General features: G+C 45.1%; 1 long non-coding RNA gene across 1 annotated transcript; it reads left to right on the top strand.

The window, feature by feature from the left end:
- The first annotated feature begins 1,983 nt into the window (after positions 1-1,983).
- Positions 1,984-12,861, top strand: LOC309526676. Its single transcript, XR_014216825.1, has 2 exons — positions 1,984-2,134; positions 12,211-12,861. It is a non-coding gene; the product is annotated as an uncharacterized lncRNA (long non-coding RNA).
- Positions 12,862-20,871: the final 8,010 nt, after the last annotated feature.

Raw genomic sequence — 20,871 nt, 5'->3', positions numbered from 1 at the left:
ACGAAGAGTCGGACATGACTAAACGACTAAACAACAACCACAACAACATTCCCCTTTTTAAACTTGCAGCGCATGAGTTTGCTCAGGCTCGCTAAAACCTCTATAATAACTGTTCTGGTATTTTCCCCTTATTTCCTCATAAAAGATAAGACACAACACATTCTTCTATAAAAGTATAAAAAGGTTTACTCACACATCATTCTGTTCACAATAGGATCCCAGAAGGCAGACTTAGCTTAGAAAAGTAACATATACCTAGAAACTATCTCATAAGAAGACAGTCCCTTTGTCCCCACTTGGCTGGAAGTCAAGAGAGCATCTTTGGCTAAGCAGATGTTGCTTCTTCGATGCATATAGTAAAAAAAGAGAGAGAGAGAGATGGTTGCCCCACCCTATGCTTTTGTCATTACCTAAACAGGTGAGGCCACACCCACCTCTAGTCACATGCAGAGGAAGTCTGTCTCAGCCCAGAAGGAAACAGGAAGTTTACCTGCTGGCTGGACAAACATTCCTCCCCATGTGTAAACATGTTCACTCTAGGAATGTTGTACTTGACTGCTCTTGTGTTTCACATCCCACAATATCCATATAGATGATTCAGATTTATTTATTCATACCTACTCATCAGACCATAACAAAACAAAGTTTATAACAGTGTGAAAGTGGTACAAGGTGGCATCAGTTGGTACAGCATGAGACTCTTAATCTCAGGGGTGTCAAACTCAAATTCATCGGGGGCCACATCAGCATCTAGCGCCGCTAGAGGGCAGACGTTCTCTGGCTTGTAGGCTGCCACGCATGCGCTGAAGAGGCGGCTTTCTTGTGTAAAAAAAAAAAGGCGAGAATAAAAGGTGAAGGCTGGCGGCTGGCGGCGGCTACACGGGCCACATGACGAGGTTTGGTGGGCCGGATTTGGCCCGCGGACCTTGTGTTTGACACCCATGTCCTAGAACAATAGGATTCAGAATGCAGCAGTCTGATTGGTCCTAAAACAATGCAGCAGTATGATTGGTCCGCAGGAGCCACCCAATCCAGCTCCAGGTGGAAGTGAATCAGCAACCGAATTGGCCTACAGGAGAATCCCGGAATTAGCCAATCACATGCAGCCCGTTGTGTAAATAATGTATATAAAGCAGATATTTTGGGGGGACCTTCCATTCTTCGCTACCATGAGCTGAATAAAGAGCATGAAATCCACTCTCAACTCCGAGTATGTTTCAGGTCACATATATATAATAAATGTTCATAAATGTACCAATGTCTGGAGCAGCACAGGAAGACCTTCCTGAAACCATTTTGACTCCCTGAAGCCATTTTGACTCCCAAACTGACCAAATGTTTTCTCTGCAAGGAGAGAGGGGGTGAGGGAACTTTCCCATTGTTTCAGGAAGTGAGTAATCACCAGGCAATCAGATAAGGCATTATCAGAAAACCTGCCAGACAGGAAAAGCAACACTCAAATTTCTGTTGTAGACCACCTTTTCTGTGATGTAGGTATGATGTTTGTGGGGGAGTGGTCTTGGGTTACACCCCTTCTGTGATGTATGTATGATGTATGGAGGGGTGGTCTTGAGCTCCAGGGCAGGGAATTTAAAATGTCTATATAAGGCAGGCATACCTTTTTTCGGGGTCCTCCTGTGTATGAGGGGAGCACCCTGTTGCAACAGTTTTAATAAAGATCAGGCTTACTACCTGCTTTGCTTCTCAATATTCTCTGGTTGGCCTCCATTATTTTCTCCTACCAATAGGGAACCTACATAAGGACTCTCTATGGGCTCTTGGCTATCCCATAAGGGAAAAAGGGAAGATTTTGTTTACAACAGCTTTTAAATGATGCAAGCTCCCCACCTTTCTGCTTAAGTGAGTGGCTGGGGCCACTTGCCTTCATCTCCCCCCATCAGTAACATTGTGACATAACATGGTGACATATCCCACCAATTCTTTATGACTCTTGGCGAGTCCTGTTGCTAGGATAGCCAGGTGTCCTGCTTTGAAAAGGACAGCCTCCTGTTTTGATGGACTATCAGACAACAGTTCTCTGAAGGTGTCCTCTGTTGGAGAGCTATTTATCCAGTCCAAGTCTGGTTTAGAGATAAAGAACCATTAAAAAAAGGAGATCAGGATCCCACCAACAGTGAGCAGCACCTGGTGAGCAGAAGGTGCAGGCAGAACTGGTCACTAGGGCTGGGCAATATCTGGTTTTCAACTTCATTTTTTTAATATATAAATATTTATTAAAGTTTCAGAAAAAGGAATTGCATTAAAGCAAAAAATACAAGAATAAAAGACAAAAATAAAAATACAAGAAAAATACAGAATAAATACACAGATAAAAAAATAAAAATAAAAAATCAACCTTTCCATATCTTACATTCATATCCTTGTTTCCCTGACCTCCTCATACCTCCCTTTTTTGTATTCCAATTCAGTTAATTAATTCAGCAATTTCTTTCCCTCCTTATTATCCTGATCTTTGATCTTAATATATTATAACATTAAATTTTTACCTATTTAAAAATCAAATTTTCCATATTCTTTTATATCATTACAGCTAGAAACCGCTTAACTTCATTCAAACATCATTCTATCATTCATTAATTTTGCAATACTTCTGTAAATAGTCTTTAAATTTCTTCCAATCTTCTTCCACCGACTCTTCTCCCTGGTCTCGGACTCTACCAGTCATTTCCGCCAATTCCATATAGTCCATCACTTTCATCTGCCATTCTTCCAGTGTAGGTAAGTCTTGTGTCTTCCAATACTTTGCGATGAGTACTGGTTTTCAACTTCATGATCAGGGCCAGATTTAGGTTTGATGAGGCCCTAAGCTACTGAAGGTCATGGGGCCCTTTATATGTGACATTTTAGGGAGCAGGCTAGCAGGCGGAGCCCATGACTTACATCGTAGGAGCCTACACAACACAAAACACTGTTGCTGTATGCAGGTTTTATTTGATTTGTTTTGGGGGTTTTTGAAATGTACATCCAGTCTTTTGTTTTTCCTTTAATTTTTGGGGGGGCTCCCAAGAGAGTGGGGTCCTAAGCTATAGCTTGTTTAGCTTATACGTAAAACCGGCACATATCACCAGCTAAACACCATGATATACAGTGGTGCCTCAGGTTACATACGCTTCAGGTTACAGACTCCGCTAACCCAGAAATAGTGCTTCAGGTTAAGAACTTTGCTTCAGGTTGAGAACAGAAATCGTGCTCCGGCGGCGCAGCAGCAGCAGGAGGCCCCATTACCTAAAGTGGTGCTTCAGGTTAAGATCAGTTTCAGGTTAAGTACGGACCTCCAGAATGCATTAAGTACTTAACGCGAGGTACCACTGTACTGATATATCACCATGTCTGAAATAAGGATGGAGCTATGTAGATGGAGCTATGTATTGGCTGGTTTCAGTTTTTCACACATTGTGATTTTTGCATAGCACACACACACAGAGAGAGAGAGAGAGAGAGAGAGAGAGAGAGAGAGAGAGAGAGACAGACAGACAGACAGACAGACAGAGACAGATTGATCCGCAATATATTTCCAGGTCAACAATTATTAAATTAATATCATGATATGGACTTGAAACTGGTTTTGGGTGATATATCGCCCAGCCCTCACACACCTCATGATTTGTGATATATTGCCAGGTCAAAACCTGTGAAACCAGTATCACAATACAATGGTACCTCGGGTTACATATGCTTCAGGTTACATACGCTTCAGGTTACAGACTCCGCTAACCCAGAAATAGTGCTTCAGGTTAAGAACTTTACTTCAGGATGAGAACAGAGGCCCCCTTAGCTAAAGTGGTGCTTCAGGTTAAGAACAATTTCAGGTTAAGAATGGACCTCCGGAACAAATTAAGTACTTCACCTGAGGTACTACTGTATGGACTTCAAACCTGTTTTACTGGTCGCTTGGTGTTTTCTCCACTATGCTTTGCATTTATTTTTAAATTATTATACTTATTTTAAAATGTGTGTCCTTCCATATAAATTACCACATGCAAATTGACCTCTTTTTTCGGCAGTGTATGCCCTCCTTTTTTTGGCCACAGCCCCTACCTCTTGCTCCTCCTCCTTGCCTGTCCCGCTCTGTGGCCATGAAGTCAGAGAACTGACTCCATCTCACGGTCTTAAATAAATGGTTCCCATTTGCTGTTTGCCATGATTGGCATTTGCATCTAATAAATCAAAAAAAATATTTCATTAGATTAAATGACAAAAAATACTGGCCTCCTGCAATTTGTATAATTTAACATGCTTGTTGCCAATTTGCTGAATGTAACCAATTAATTAAGCCTGACCGTTCAGCCTGATCTCGATGTTTCAAGGTGGGTTAGTACACAGAGAAGGAGGTATAAAGAACTTCTGGGAGGTAAGGAGTGTTGTAAGTCGGTGGGAAACCTAAATGTGAGTAGCCAGGGATGCTTAAAATTGTTTCATTTATTACATAACTGTAATGAAGTTTAATTAAATGACCAATACTTGACAGTAATAATCTGGATCTTGGAAGCCAGGAACAGGTTTACTTCTTATCAAACAGCTGGATCAAAAACAACTCGCATGGGAGACTTCCGGGTTGGCGCCATCGCCGAATGGCGGACTCCCTCCGAGCTCCGGAGGGAGTCTGCTCGGCAGGGGCTGGGTCCTACCGCGCCGGCGACGCGGGGACCCTTAGAAACCACGGGAACGGATCCCGTGGACATGGTGACTCGGCTGGCACCGTTATCGCTCTCCCGGCTTGTGAAAGAGCCTTTTTAAAGGCTACGGATCGGGCGCCGGGGAGTAGCGTGGTGCTTTGAGTCCTCCGCTTCCCCTGCCGGGCGCAGCCGCATGCCATTCGGCGGAGAGCGCTGGCTTCTTCCAAAGGAAATTCGGACAATTGATCAACAACCCGTGAGTAATTGGGCAACCGGGTTTAAAAGGAGGAAAAAAGGAATTTTTTTCCGGATTTGGCACGAGCGGGAGGGGATCCAAAAAAGGAAGTCAGTCCCCTCCCTGATTGTAAACATGCTAAAACAAGGACTGAGAAACCAAGATCTATTCAGAAGCTTATTGATGATAAAAATTACCAACTCCACGATGTGAATTATAAGAACTGTGCTGGAGGAGAGGAGTCGAGGGTGAGGAAAAAGCAACCCCCCCCTGGGAACCGGGGCGATTCGGACAGCCTGGCGAAGAGAGATGGAGATTTTGACAGCTGTCAAAGGAGCTGTCAAAACTGGAAATTATAAAGAGGACTTTGCTACAAGTTCTTTGCTGGTTAATTTTGTTACAATTTGATATAAATATGGATATAAACTGTTGGGAAAAAGAAACAACAAATTGACTTTTGGATTAGAGGATACAAAGTTATTATAATCCCTCTAGAGGGGATTCGGGACATTACAAGTGTCGTATGTGGAAAACTACTCTGGGATGTGCAAAGGTCTTATCTCCTGGGAAAGCTGCAGAACTGAAATATTATTTTGTCTACAGAGGTGACTATAACACAATAGAATCTTCTATTGAAGCAAGAAAGGAACTGGACGTAAGTCTGTGTCCCTGAATAACAAACCTCTGTAGAGACGTTAAATTTTGGAACAAGAATGTTTTGACAGCTGAACAAGACAGAAACCTGAGAAACCAAGAAATAAAAGAGTAGATGACTGAATACGACACGGAAAGAATAATGGGAGGAGCAACAAAAGATTAAAGAAAATTAAAGGCCTCTATTAGATTGGATTTTCGAAGTTAAACATCATTAAGACAACCAAATCCGAAGAAAACAGCATGATGGACTGAGATAAATTTGGCTGTGGACTTAAGATCTCCAGGCCGACAACATACAGACAAATGGACATGGGGAATCAAAACCGGGGAAGGGAGGGGGAACATTAGAATCCAAAGGCTTTGTAACCAACTTTTTGAATTTCTCTATACTTTCTATCTTATATTCTTTATAACTTTGATATTTTACGTTTCTGTTTTTTCTTTTTTTTAGAAAGGGGGAACTCGTGGAAGGAATGAGAGCGGATCTTGGGGAAAATTTTGTTCTATTATAAGACGAGGAGTGATGCTAAGATGGTGTAAATTTAAATTGGTTTATGAGTATAATATATTAGGTTTAATTGGGGATGAGAACTTGTGGAACCAACTTAGATAAAGGGGAATACAATCGGGAGGGGAAGGAGGAAGTCCCAGAAAGAAGGTTATGAAAAGAAGGGTCTAAATTAGTTTCTCTTTTTCTTTCTTTCCTTTATCTTTCTTATTTTCCTATTCTGTTATTATTGGAAATTTTAATAAATATGATTATAAAAAAAAAAAACAACTCGCATGATTCCACCCCACCCACCATCCATCTTCTGTCTTATCACGCTTTAAGTAAGAAGGCCATGCCTTGCTTTTCTTTTAATGAAAACTGAAAATGGAGGGAAGTGGAAGATCATTGCAAGTGTGAGGACAGCCCACATTCCTCCATGCATGTGTGGAATTTCAGGGTTGGGTTAAAACTTTCCTACCCAAGGGAAAAGGGATGCAGGTGGCACCGTGGGTTAAACCACAGAGCCTAGGACTTGCCGATCAGAAGGTCGGCACTTCGAATCCCTGCAACGGGGTGAGCTCCTGTTGCTTAGTCCCTGCTCCTGCCAACCTAGCAGGTCAAAAGCACATCAAAGTGCAAGTAGATAAATAGGTACTGCTCTGGCGGGAAGATAAATGGCATTTCCGTGTGCTTCTCTGGTTAATCAGAAGCGGCTTAGTCATGCTGGCCACATGACCCGGAAGCTGTACGCCGGCTCCCTTGGCCAATAAAGTGAGATGAGCACCGCAGCCCCAGAGTCGATCACAACTGGACCTAATGGTCAGGGGTCCCTTTACCTTTACCCAAGGGAAGTTCAGCTCAAATGATGGGGAGATTTGGGATGAAACTTCTTTTGTCTTTGGCCTTTCAGGTGGGAAACCTTTGAATTTTGGTGGGTCCTAAAATGAGGTGCTCTCTGTGGGAATGTTCAGGGAGGCAGGAGAGGATATATTGTTTAATTATATCCTTTCCAACTTGCGTTAGCAAGTTCTATAATTTAGCAGAGTAACATTCCCCTTTTTAAACTTACACAGCGAATAGGTTTGCCAGGCTTGTTTAAGCCTCTAAAGTAAATTTCCTGGTCATTCCCCTTTTATTCCCTCTTAAAAAGAATAGACACAACACAGTCTTGTATAAAAGTATAAAATACAGTGGTACCTTGGGTTAAGTACTTAATTCATTCTGGAGGTCTGTTCTTAACCTGAAACTGTTCTTAATCTGAAGCACCACTTTAGCTAATGGGGCCTCCTGCTGCCGCCACGCCGCTGGAGCTCGAGTTCTGTTCTCATCCTGAAGCAAAGTTCTTAACCCGAGGTACTATTTCTGGGTTAGTGGAGTCTGTAACTTGAAGTGTATATAACCTGAAGCGTATGTAACCCAAGGTACCACTGTAGTTTACTCACTCATTCTGTTCACAGATGGATCCCAGAAGGCAGACTTAAGTTCCACCCTCTATCTAGATGTGGAAGAGGCATGATCAGAGCTCCAGGACACAATCCAGGTAAGCAAAAACACACGGCAAGAGTGCAAATCAGGGTTGGTGAGGTGTGTAGCTAGAGGAGATGTGGCTCGGGAGTGGATGTGGTCTGGGGAGAGTCCTGAGGGCCAGACTAAGAGGTAAAGTTCCTAACCAAAGCATTACCTATGTGGGTTGGTGCCAGCAGCCAATTATGTGAGGCAGGGGATGGAGAACACACAGAATGATTATGTCACATCAAATGTTACCTTATACAGAACCACACGCAACCTAAGGCCTGGGGGCCGGATGCAGCCCAATCGCCTTCTCAATCTGGCCCACGGATGGTCCAGGAATCAGCGTGTTTTTACATGAGTAGAACGTGTCCTTTAATTTAAAATGCACCTCTGGGTTATTTGTGAGGCATAGGAATTCATTCATTATTTCCCCCCCAAAATATAGTCCAGCCCACCACATGGTCTGAGGGACAGTGGACCAGCCCACAGCTGAAAAAGGTTGCTGACCCCTGAACCACACTTTACCTGAGAGAACAAATCTGGGAACAGTGGTGGCTCCATATTTGTTGGCAACATCTTTAGTTATGTCCTTAGATGTTGGGGTTATTTACCATAGCTGTCAACCTTTCCCTTTTCTTACGAGGAATCCTATTCAGAATAAGGGAATTTCCCTTTAAAAAAGGGAAACGTTGACAGCTATGTTATTTACTAGTATTTGATTTATTTTCAAAAAAATTAGGTCGCCTTTGCCAAAGCGGCACACAATATTAAAACCATTCAAATAACAGGCCGTGAAATTAGAAAAACATAATCTAAAACACATTTGTATGCTGAAAAGGAATTAAAGCAATAGCACATAACACAGTAGCGCCATAAAACAACATACATGTAAAACAAGAAGCAGATTTATTTATTTTTAAACCCAGCAGCAGTAAATCACCAGCGTAAATACAACTTGAACAAAGTTTGGAACAAAGAGTTTACAGAGCTCATTTAAAAACCATTAGCGGGAAGCAGGGGACCTGTGGTCCTCAAGGTATTGGACTCCAACTCCCATCAGTCCCAACCAGACTGGCCAATGTTCAGGGATTATGGGAGCTGTAGTCCAACAACAGCCAAAGGGCCACAGGACGGTGCCTGGCTGGCACAATTTGAACAGGTGAAGCCTTTTATAGTATGGAAACACAACTATGGGGAAAGTTTCACTTGTTGACAGCCTGCCTGTCAGACATCTTATTACTTGTGTGTGGCCCCTTGTTTACTTTTAAACCCTATACTTTGACACAGCAGATTGTACCATTCCGAATACTGGTTTTTCATTTTTTATTGAAAGGATAAACTTCTTATGAACTAAAATGTTCATTTGCATGAACGTGAACTCATAGTTTGTTTTGGTAAGGGATGAACTCAGACTAGTTCCTTTTCAATGAACATTTCAAGCAGCGGAGGAAAGCCAAACTGACAACTGGGACACTTCAAGAGCACGAGGAAAAACTGTAATTCAGAAATAGTTCCCAATGTGTTTTGATCCCTTTGTCAGGAGGAATTGTTCCATGGTGACACACACACCTTGCATCTTCTTCTACCACTTATCCAGGCCTGAGTCTCCAAACATGCCTTTACAAACATGTAATTTAGGAGAAATTTGCAGTAAAATGTGGGTGAATTTTCAGGAGGACTTTTTAAAAAAGATTGCCAAGTGACATGGAAACATGGAGAACGGAAAATTTGGAAAATGAGAAGCGGGCAGTGGCTAGGTTCTACTTGCACTGTTGCAAGCAGCATGCCTCTGAATGCCAGTTGCCGGAAATCACAAGCAGAGAGAGTGCTGTTGCATCCCGAGTGCAGGTGGCGCTGTGGTCTAAACCACTGAGCCTCTTGGGCTTGCCAATCGGAAGGTCGGCAGTTTGAATCCCCGCGACGGGGTGAGCTCCCGATGCTCTGTCCCAGCTCCTGCCAACCTAGCAGTTCGAAAGCACACCAGTGCAAGTAGATAAATAGGTACCGCTCCAGCGGGAAGGTAAACAGCATTTCCATGTGCTCTGGTCTCCGTCGCACCAGAAGTGGTTTAGTCATGCTGGTCACATGACCTGGAAAGCTGTCTGTGGACAAACGGCGGCTCCCTCAGCCTGAAAGCAAGATGAGCGCCACAACTCCATAGTCACCTTTGACTGGATTTAGCCATCCAGGGGTCCTTTACTTTTACCTTTCCCACCCTCTGGTGAAGATATCAGCTTCCCCTTCCCTTCTATCCCTGGACAAACAGCATTCTTAATATTGGGAGCAGGGGCAGAATGCCACAGCTGCAGTAACAAAAATAGAGATGGATGAACCGTCATTAATTACATAAGAGTGCCTGCAAGAATCTCCAAATTTGCTAGACGACATGAGACCTGCCTGTGTGCTTCTTCCCCCACAGTATATAACACCACCGCACTACGAACCCTTTGCCAGCACTAGGAAACCCTGTTTTCCAACCTCAGGGCTTTGGGAGTCAACCATGGGATTCGGCCCTTATGCGATCGTGCTTCTTTAACCCAAAAAACCCTTCCCATAGCTCATGCCATCGGCTTCTCCTGTCTGTTTTACTCAATGAGCCAAGTTTCGCCAAGTTCTGAATGTGTACATCTTTGTGATAGTCCCCTGGAGCTCATTTTGCATGAAGGCAACACAGGTTGAAGTATTTTTAAATGGCTTGATTTTTATCACCTTGCTTAATGATTTGTCACATTATTTATTAGACGGTGGGATATCCGGAGGGATCCATCGCATTAACGTATAAATAATGTGGCAAATAGTTCAATAGAGCCATAAAAAAGTGATTTCAAAATAAATTGACCTATGTTAAGCTACATGTAAACTAAGGCTGTGAATGATAATGCTTGCCATGCCCTTAAGTTTGAAAAATGGGGTCCAGGGAGGAAGGCAGCTAAAAAGTCCTCTAGAGAACAAAGGCTTTGGGCAAGCCACTAATACTTAAATGGGGTGTAGAGAACCCTTAGCCTTACAGATGTTGATCCAATGGGCCAGGGATGGTGGAAATTGTAGATCAGTAACATCTGGAAGGCCAAAGGTTCCCCATGCCTTCACTAAACCTTTCACTTCCTAACTGTGATAGGGAAATAGTAATATTGGCCAACCTTGCAGGGCTGTTGTCAGGATAAAATCACGAGAACATAAGAGCATCCACGAGAACAACAAGATCCACCCTTTGCCTACCTCCTGCTTTTCCAAAATCAGTTTGCTCAAGACTATCCGGTGTTATGTAGATCACCTCATACCTGACCACCTGGCTTGCCCTTTTTTAACCTGACCAAGGTATGGCAACCCAGCCAGTCACCACATCAGTGGAGAAAAAATAAGCATTGTATCAAGATGCTTAATGTAACCAAGTACCTAATAACATTGTTTTATTTCAGTTATTAAGTGTGGAGCTGTGGAAACAGGTCCCTGACAGGTTGTTATAGCCCTTTATTGTTCTACATATCAATTTCAGTTCCCAGTGCTGGGCTGGCACACAAAACGCATTATGCCCTTATTAGTCCATTCGACCAGCTGCCACTGGGCCCTCCCTCGCCTTCCGCCTTCCAGACTCCACCAGCAGCTGAAGAAAGCTGCAGAAGAAGAAGCAGAGAAGCACTTTCTGAGGTTGCTGCTGTTCCTTTGACCCGTCTGTATTCTACACTTCTGTTACCTGCCTTTCCGTTTTCTTCCTCGGGAAAGAGAGCCACTACAGTGTAGTGGTGAGAGTGTCTGACTAGGAGCTGGGAGACTGGGGTTCAAATCCCCACTGATGGGGAAGCGGTGCTGGCATCCGTGCCGATTCCGGCAAGATCTTGCCGAAATTCCGCAAGATACTGCAGAGTATCTTTTATATGCCTGTTGTCTTTGTCCATGGAGTTTTCTTGGCAGGGATACTGGAGTGGCTTGCCAGTTCCTGCTCCAGGTGGATCACGTTTGGTCAAAACTCTCCACTATGACCTGTCCGTCTTGGGTGGCCCTGCATGGCATAGCTCATAGCTTCTCTGAGTTATTCAAGCCCCTTTGCCATGACAAGGCAGTGATCCATGATCTGCTTAAAAAGCAGAGACATCACCTTGCCGACAAAGGTCCGTATAGTTAAAGCTATGGTTTGCCTAGCAGTGATGTATGGAAGCGAGAGCTGGACAATAAAGAAGGCTGATTGCGGAGTCTGTATTTATTCACACATTATGTGACATTTTATTCACATATTTTTTTCATCACCTGAATAGGGATCGATAGATGGATGGATCAATAGATTCAGATTACAGTGGTACCTTGGATTACATATGCTTCAGGTTACATATGCTTCAGGTTACAGACTCCGCTAACCCAGAAATAGTACCTTGGGTTAAGAACTTTGCTTCGAAATGAGAACAGAAATTGTGCTCCAGCGGCGCAGTGGCAGCAGGAGGCCCCACTAGCTAAAGTGGTACCTCAGGTTAAGAACTGTTTCAGGTTAAGAACGGACCTTCAGAATGAATTAAGTACTTAACCCGAGGTACCACTATACTATAGTATGATTCCTGCTGTTATTTTATTCCTTTTCTTAAAAAGAAACAAAAAAATGAATGACAATTTCTTCACATCCGAAGTGCTTTCATAAGAAAACAGGAGGGGGGGGACCCAGAGAGCTCTTTAATGCTGACCTTTCATAGGAAGAAGCCATCTAGGAAGATTGAGAAATGACTATTCCAAAGAGGCTCTAGCCATCACAGTGGATATCAGCTCATCCTGAGCCTCCTTCTGCTCATGCCAGATATTTGATCTCTTCCAATGTTGCCAAATGATCTTATCCTCCAGCTGTAAGATGCATCTTGCATCTTTCTTTTTTTTTAGCTTTTACTATGTGCTACAGCTTAATTATTTAACACCACCGGGTTATGCAAGTTGATGCATATGTTTCCAAGGGACAGAGTGGGAGTGATTGATTGGCTGACTGACAGATGGAAATAAACAGCAGAGATGGGGAGGGCAGGGGGAGGAAAGAGGATGTTCCATTTTATTGCAAGTGTCAAAGGGACAAAGCAGAGAGGAAAGTTAAAAACCGGCTGCCTCGCAGACTCAAAGCCCTCTTGGGTACTCATGCCAATCCACTCACTCCTTCCGCTCACTTGTCATTTGCTCAGAAATCATCCCTGCTCTGAAAATGATCTTACAAAGTCACAAACCGTCAGAAGACCAAGAACACGTTGCAGAAACCTATGTGCACGTCTGCCCAATTCTACATTCAGGCTTTGCTTTGCTCAGGTTAAATGTCGAAGACAGAATAAACCTCTGCAGCTCAAAGCAGTGGGGGATTTTTCTTATGGAAGTTGTGGAATCCCTATTATTGCAAGCATCTAAACAACACCATTTGCATAATAGATAAGCAGCTACTCTGAGGTCACACACACACATGGGATAAATTAATCCTGCCTACCTGCAAAAGAAAGAACGAGATATCATACCTCTCAACTGCCCCAATTAAATTGGGGCATCCCGTTTTGGGGCACTGTGGCCCTGAAAAACTTTGGGGTGTGAGCTCAAGCTGCAATCTTGCGTGGGTCATGTGACTTGTGCAGGAGCACGTCCCAGTTTTTCGCAGTGACATCTTGGAGTGTTTAATAATAATAAATAATAAATTTTATTTATACACCGCCCTCCCTGGCCAGAGCTGGGCTCAGGGCAGCTAACAGTAAAAACATAATAAGAAAAACAACCACCAATTTAAAATACAGGTTAAAATGCAATTTAAAATTCAGCCTCATTTTAAAGTAGCCCATAGATCAAAGCCATAAGGGGAGGGAAACATAAGAGTCCAAACCAAAGGCCAGGTGGAACAGCTCTGTCTTGCAGGCCCTGCGGAAAAATGTCAAGTCCCGCAGGGCCCTAGTCTCTGTATGAGACATATTTTGTGATTCTTATCCTCACCTCTACAAGTTAAGCATAACGATTGTTGGTTGCTCAACTGTCTAAAGCATAGATTGGACAAATGCAAAACTATCACCTTGTGTTGTTGAGCACCCTGTACAACATGGGTCGGCAAACCAAGGACCGCGGGCCGAATCAGGCCCAATTGCCTTCTAGATCTGGCCTGCGGATGGTCCAGGAATCGCTGCATGGATCGCCAGGGCGCACATTCTTTCCCTCTCTCTCACACGGCAGTGCTTTTCTCCTCAGGGATGGAGCAATCTTGTCCCACGCCAGGCACCATTGATGGTGAGAGTCAGCTCACCCACCTGCCCACATCAACAGGGCGGCGCTGTGAAAGCGGCGTGTGACCCAGGATGCCGACTGCTGCTGCTTTTTCCTCCTGCTCCTCCTCCCTCTCCCTCAGTCCGCCCTTCCTTCCTTCTCCACATCCCTTTTCCACACTGCTTCCTCACGCGCTTTCTTCATCGCCGCCTGCCTGCCTCCTTCATTCCTCCCATGGCGTTCAGATGGGTTGTTGTGGTGGCCGCGGCCACTGCTTGCAGGTTGGCGGGCAGCTCTGTCTTCTTCTCCACGGTACCTCACGGGAAGCAGCAGCAGCAGCAGGTGGTGGCTAAAAGCTCTGGCGACGCCCCGGTTCCCCTGCCTCCGTCCGCTGCTCCTCCGCTGGGGCTGCTGCTTCTGTCTTCACCGGCCAACGCAGCCTCCTACCCCGCCACAGCGCCTGGCTGGCTGGAGAAGCCCAACTGCTGCTATTGGGATGACAACTGGGACAGGTAAAGCGAAGCATCTTCAGGCCTCTTTGCGGGTGGGCGAAAATTGTTCATTATTTTAATTTCCCCCCCAAAATATAGTCTGGCCCCTCACAAGGTCCAAGGGACAGTGGACCGGCCCCCGGCTGAAAAAGTTTTCTGACCCCTGCTGTACAACATAGTAAGAAGAGGAATGGTGCACAATAAGGCAACACAATATGTGCTTGAGAGCTGGACCATAAAGAAGGCTGATCGCTGAAGAATTGATGCTTTTGAATTATGGTGCTGGAGGAGACTCTTGAGAGTCCCATGGACTGCAAGAAGATCCAACCTCTCCATTCTTAAGGAAATCAGCCCTGAGTGCTCACTGGAAGGACAGATCCTGAAGCTGAGGCTCCAATACTTTGGCCACCTCATGAGAAGAGAAGACTCCCTGGAAAAGACCCTGATGTTGGGAAAGATGGAGGGCACAAGGAGAAGGGGACGACAGAGGACGAGATGGTTGGACAGTGTTCTCGAAGCTACCAGCATGAGTTTGACCAAACTGCGGGAGGCAGTGGAGGACAGGAGTGTCTGGCGTGCTCTGGTCCATGGGGTCACGAAGAGTCGGACACAACTAAACGACTAAACAACAACAACATAAAAGCACAACTGACCCTTTTGGAAGAAGTACTGTATAACAGGTCCTCTAGCACACAGGGAAACAGCAGTCTCTGGGCATAGATGAGTGGTGCAATTTCGATTGTGGTTTTGTACTTAGAAATCCAAAGGTAATTCACGCTGAGAGAACAACGGGCTCAAGCTTGAGACTGCAATCCAGCAGGACTATTTAGCAAATGTTTGAACGTGCAAACTAAAGAAGAACTTGCTGGATCAGGCCAATGCTCATCTACTGCAGCATCCTGTTCTTTGGCAATTCTTTGTGCCAAAAGATTATTATTAACCTATTATATACCAGCCAGTGTGGTGCAGTGGTTAGAACTTGGCAGACCAGGGTTCAGGTCTAACCTGCTGATTTAGACCAGATCACGCCATGCATAATCCAACCTAACCCAGACCTGCTCCAAGTCCTGAACAACACACTCCTGACAGCTTCCGTTCAAAAGTATCCGTGTTGGAGGGAGGATATGGGAGAAGTTATCTGCCTGAATAATCTCCTTCTCTTCCCCCTCCATGCCTCACTGCCTGGTGCTTGGGCTCTGCAAGGTTCGATCAAGCAAATTGAGCTCAATCACAGCAAACAGCAACCCACTGAAAATTCAAATTGACGCTTGCTCCAACTGAGCACTAAAGAGTGGGTATTCACAGGGAAATCTATAGAGCAAGAAAACCCCACACTCAGACACAGAGCTTTTAGGTGCAAACCATAGGCGCGGCAAAAGGTAAGTGTGGGCTAGGGGTTGTGCTGATGGCTATTAAGAAAAGATGTGTGTTGAGGGAGGAATTGAAGGATATAACTTACTCTTCGGTGTGTTGTAGCAGGAAACCAGGATACCCGTCTTCCAGCTCGTGCTCCCATGTGAGTCACGTGACCTGAATGAGAGCACAGCACCCAGAAACACGTGTGTCTTTTGGGGGCCGCAATCTCTCATGTTTTTGGACACCATACTCTCACACAATAATAATAATAATAATTTATTATTTATACTCTGCCCCTCTAGCTGGGTTTCCCCAACCATTCTGGGTGGCTTCCAACCAAATATTTAAAATGCAATAAAACATCAAACATTAAAAACTTCCCTAAACAGGGCTGCCTTCAGATGTCTTCTAAAAGTCAGATAGTTGTTTATTTCCTTCACATCTGATGGGAGGGTGCCATTACAGAGAAGGCCCTCTACCTGGTTTCCTGTAACCTCGCTGCTCACAGTGAGGGAACTGCCAGGAGGCCCTCAGAGCTGGACCTCAGTATCTGGGCTGAACAATGGGGGTGGAGATGCTCCTTCAGGTATCCTGGGCCAAGGCTGTTTAGGGCTTTAAAGGTCAGCACCAACACTTTGAGCTGTGCTCGGAAACATACTGGGAGACAACAGTATAGGCCCCCCAAAAGGGGATGTCTCAATTTAATCGAGACAGGTTGAGGGGTATGTTATAAGAGTTGTGGCCTTTTGGAGACAATTTGGGAAACAGTGCCCGGTATCAGCGGCAGGAGGAAGTGGTCTGAGAATCCAGGAACAGAAGCCTATGCCCTAGACCAGGCATGTCCAACTTTCAGATCTACTCCCGGTATAAAAAAAAAACTGGCAGTGATCTACCAAAGTTGTTGAGCTTTTTTAAGGGAGTCAAAGTTAAGTTGTTGAGCTTTTTTGTGTGGGGGAAGGAAGGGTCCAGCGATCTACCACGGACACCCCACGATTTACCTGTTGGACATCCCTGCCCTAGACACCTCCCTCTCTCTCTCTCTTTCTCTCTCTCTCTCTCTCTTTAAAAAAGCACACCTCCCCAACCTCCCTTGAGAACATTCTGAAGATGACACCATCATGTTTCACGATTTTTACCTTAGGATAAAGTAACAATTCGCCAACAAATCTGGGATGTAGAACTTCAGCATCCTGTGAGCGAGATGAATAAGCATCCACCAATCAAAGATAATGGGAGAGGGTTTACCCAAGCAACATATTTTTCAAAAATTACAAATACCTAAATATAGACTGTCGTTTACTCTCGCTAGATTCAACGGACTGCCGCCTTGTTGCAGGGCAGATACATGGGTAAACCATTGTCTAGTACCGTATGTGAGTCTGGTCTGGGGCTGTAATAAATTCAATTCAAATTGAATTGCAGTGCTATCTAGTACAGTATACTGGTCATTGTGTCGCTTGTGTTGTTGTGTTAAGTTTGCAACACAGGGGTTTGTTGTTCTATAACAGACACTATTTTCAACAGACAACTCACAGCTGTGTCCGGGAAATTCCGGACATATGGCAGCCCTAGCTTGCATCCAATACTATTAAAAACAGAGCTGGGATGGGGGGGGGGTCCCATCCTGACTCCTACCCCTCTGCATTTATATATATATTTCCTAGCACTCCCAGCACCTGCCCTACTATGTAAGACATTTCCCAGTGCTCCTGGACTGAGAAAGGGTGAGAAACAGAGTTGATCCTTCCTCCATCTGCAGTAACCAGAGAAACAAGCAAAGTAAGCTGGTGGACACAGGTGGCGCTGTGGGTTAAACCACAGAGCCTAGGACTTGCTGATCAGAAGGTCGGCGGTTTGAATCCCCGCGATGGGGTGAGCTCCCGTTGCTCAGTCCCTGCCAACCTAGCAGTTCGAAAGCACGTCAAAGTGCAAGTAGATAAATAGGTACCACTCCGGCGGGAAGGTAAACGGCGTTTCCGTGCGCTGCTCTGGTTCGCCAGAAGCGGCTTAGTCATGCTGGCCACATGACCTGGAAATGGTATGGGGTCCCCTTTACCTTTAAGCTGGTGGAGGGACAGGGAAGGGCAGGCATGTCCAAAGTTAATCTACGGCCCCCGTGGCAGTTTCCTGGGTTAAAATCCTAAAAAAAAAAAATCTCAACAACTTCAATCCTAAAAGCTCAATAACTCCAACCCTAAGAAAAGCTCAACAACTTCAGTCCTAAAAAAAGGCCCTTCATTTCAGCAAATCTGGCCCTCTTTGAAAAAAGTTTGGACACCACTGGGGTAGGGATTTGGGTAGAATGGGAGCAGGTAGGTAGGGAGGAGGGAGGGAGGGATGGACACTGTGGGGCATTTGAGGGAAGGATTGGACCTTGTTGAGTTCTCTGGTGAGATCATGAGAGGCACAATGGGGTCTGGTTGGGCTTGGCTATGGGCTTAGCATAAACTGAGCTATTTTCTATGTATGTGTGGTGGAAATCAATTTGCTCAATCCAGTTCAGTGCCTGACCAAGGAGTTTGTGGCATCCCTATTCCCCACGCTGCAATGTGATTAGGAGAAACTTTAGGTGGGTTTTGAGAAAAGCCTACAGAGAGGGAGGGATATTTAGAGAAGGACCTCAGTGCCAGAAATAATAATAATTACTATTATTTAGAAGCCGCAATGTGACTGGGCTGTCCAGAGAGCAACGTTTTAGACTTTCAAAAAAACAACAAAAACAACAAAAAGATTGCCCAGGATTTTAACTGATTTTATATCTACTGCTTTTTGTATTTTTACTGTTACTATGATAATTGCTTTTGTTTCTGATGTTTTTGATCTGTTTTATACAGTGGATCCTCGGGTTACATACGCTTCAGGTTACATACGCTTCAGGTTACAGACTCCGCTAACCCAGAAATAGTACCTCAGGTTAAGAATTTTGCTTCAGGGTGAGAACAGAAATCGTGCTCCGGCAGTGCAGCGGTAGCAGGAGACCCCATTACCTGAAGTGGTGCTTCAGGTTAAGAACAGTTTCAGGTTAAGAACGGACCTCCAGAACAAATTAAGTTCTTAACCCGAGGTACCACTGTATTTGTTTTCTGGTTCTCTTTTGTAGGCTATTTTGAAAATCTAGATTAATAAAATTACGGAGAAGGGAAAGTGGGTTTGGGTACTAATTAACACATTAGCACTTAGATCCTGGTAGCAGGAATTAGAGCTATAGAATCCCAAAATAATCCTCCAGGTTTTAAACCGTAAGTCCCATGTAGGGGGAAGGAAATTGTGAGTGTTCTTATTTAGACAATGGCTCCATTTACTTTACAACATTCCAGCGGCATGAAGAAACTGTACAAAAGCTGTAGGTTAGGTTACATGGCAGTGGTGCTAGAACAGTCTCCTCCTGTTTATTTTTTGACTCCTACACAACAGACTTTCCTTCTTCTCTCCAGGGTGTCCTCTCAAGTGCAAATGGTTGGAAGAGAAGCAGTTTCCATATTCAGAGGAAGTAAGTGGTAGAACCCTGCTGGAATTGTATCTCATAGGCAGCATGAACACCATCCGTATAAAGTGCATTGCACCCCTGCTCCCAAGAATTCTGAGAAATGTAGTTTCCTACCCCTCACACAGCTACCATTCCTAGCACCCTTAACAAACTAGAGTTGCCAGGATGCCTTGGGGAAAGTCATGTGCTTTAAATGTAAGGTTAGAATGGCAGTGGGAAATTACAGCTTGGAATTCTCCCTCCTTGGAACACACACCCTGCATGTAGAAAACTAGTCATTTTGGACTCACAGCCATCCATGGAGGTGCAGGTTAATTCTGTGTCCAGGGTGGCTGTCTACCAGCTCCATCTGGTACACAGGCTGAGACCCTACCTGCCCGCAGACTGTCTCGCCAGAGTGGTGCATGCTCTAGTTATCTCCCACTTGGACTACTGCAATGCACTCTACGTGGGGCTACCTTTGAAGCTGACCCGGAAACTGCAATTAATCCAGAATGCGGCAGCTAGACTGGTGACTGGGAACGGCCGCCGAGACCACATAACACTGGTCCTGAGAGATCTGCATTGGCTCCCATTATGTTTCCGAGGACAATTCCAAGTGTTGGTGCTGACCTTTAAAGCCCTGAACGGCCTCGGTCCTGTATACCTGAAGGAGCATCTCCACCCCCATCGTTCTGCCCAGACACTGAGGTCCAGCGCCGAGGGCCTTCTGGCAGTTCCCTCATTGTGAGAATTGAGGTTACAGGCAACAGAGGGCCTTCTCAGTAGTGGCGCCCGCCCTGTGCAATGCCCTCTCTTCAGATGTGAAGGAAATAAGCAGCTATCTTATCTTTAAAAGACATCTGAAGGCAGCCCTGTTTAGGAAAATTTTTAATATTTAATGCTATATTGTTTTTAACACTTGATTAGGAGCCGCCCAGGGTGGCTGGGGAAACTCAGCCAGATGGGCGGGGTACAAATAATAAATTATTATTATTATATTCAATGGTGGAAGAACCCTCTCCGGCACCTAGACAGGATGCTGAGGGGAGGGGCGAACCACCCGGTGACACATGCGTGATGTCCTAATGGAGTGCGCATGCGCAGTATCCAGTACAGACTGCGCATGTGCGGCATCCCGAACTGAGTGCGCATGCACAGCAGCCTGTAAGGACACCGCACAAGTGGCGCCCATACTGACTGTACGTACCCTCGGCCGCTCTACAGCTGGGGGAGGCAGGGGCCATCTTGTCACACACACCCCGAGTGGCACCCGGGGCGGCCCGCCCCCTCCTCCCCCCACTTCGTACCCCCCTGATTGTACAGTGGTGCCCCGCAAGACGAATGCCTCGCAAGACGGAAAACTCGCTAGACGAAAGGGTTTTCCGTTTTGGAGGTGCTTCGCAAAACGAATCTCCTATGGGCTTGCTTCGCAAGACGAAAATGTCTTGCGAGTTCCTGCAGGTTTCCCCCCCCCCTTTTCTAAGCCGCTAAGCCACTTATCAGCTGATCCAATAAGCTGATAAGCCGCTAAAAGCTGCTAAAAGCCACTAATAGCGCTAATAGTGCTAATCCTCTAATCCGTCAATGGGCTTGCTTCGCAAGACAAAAAAACCGCTAGACGAAGAGAATCACGGAACGGATTCTTTTCATCTTGCGAGGCACCACTGTATTATTATATGTCAAGAGAAGCCTAGGGTTTGAACCCTCCTTCCTCACATGGCTTTCCACAGCCAGGGATATTTTGGTGGTGGTGTTACATGGGAGAGCATTCAATATTGTGACTTATCGCACATGCACTTTGAAGTGGTGTAGCCCTAGGAAGGCTG

This window comes from Podarcis vaucheri, assembly GCF_965113315.1.
Source record: "Podarcis vaucheri genome assembly, chromosome: 2".
Classification (NCBI taxonomy): Eukaryota; Metazoa; Chordata; class Lepidosauria; order Squamata; family Lacertidae; genus Podarcis; species Podarcis vaucheri.
Note: the sequence above shows the minus strand (reverse complement) of the source record. Positions and strands in the feature narration are given on the sequence as shown.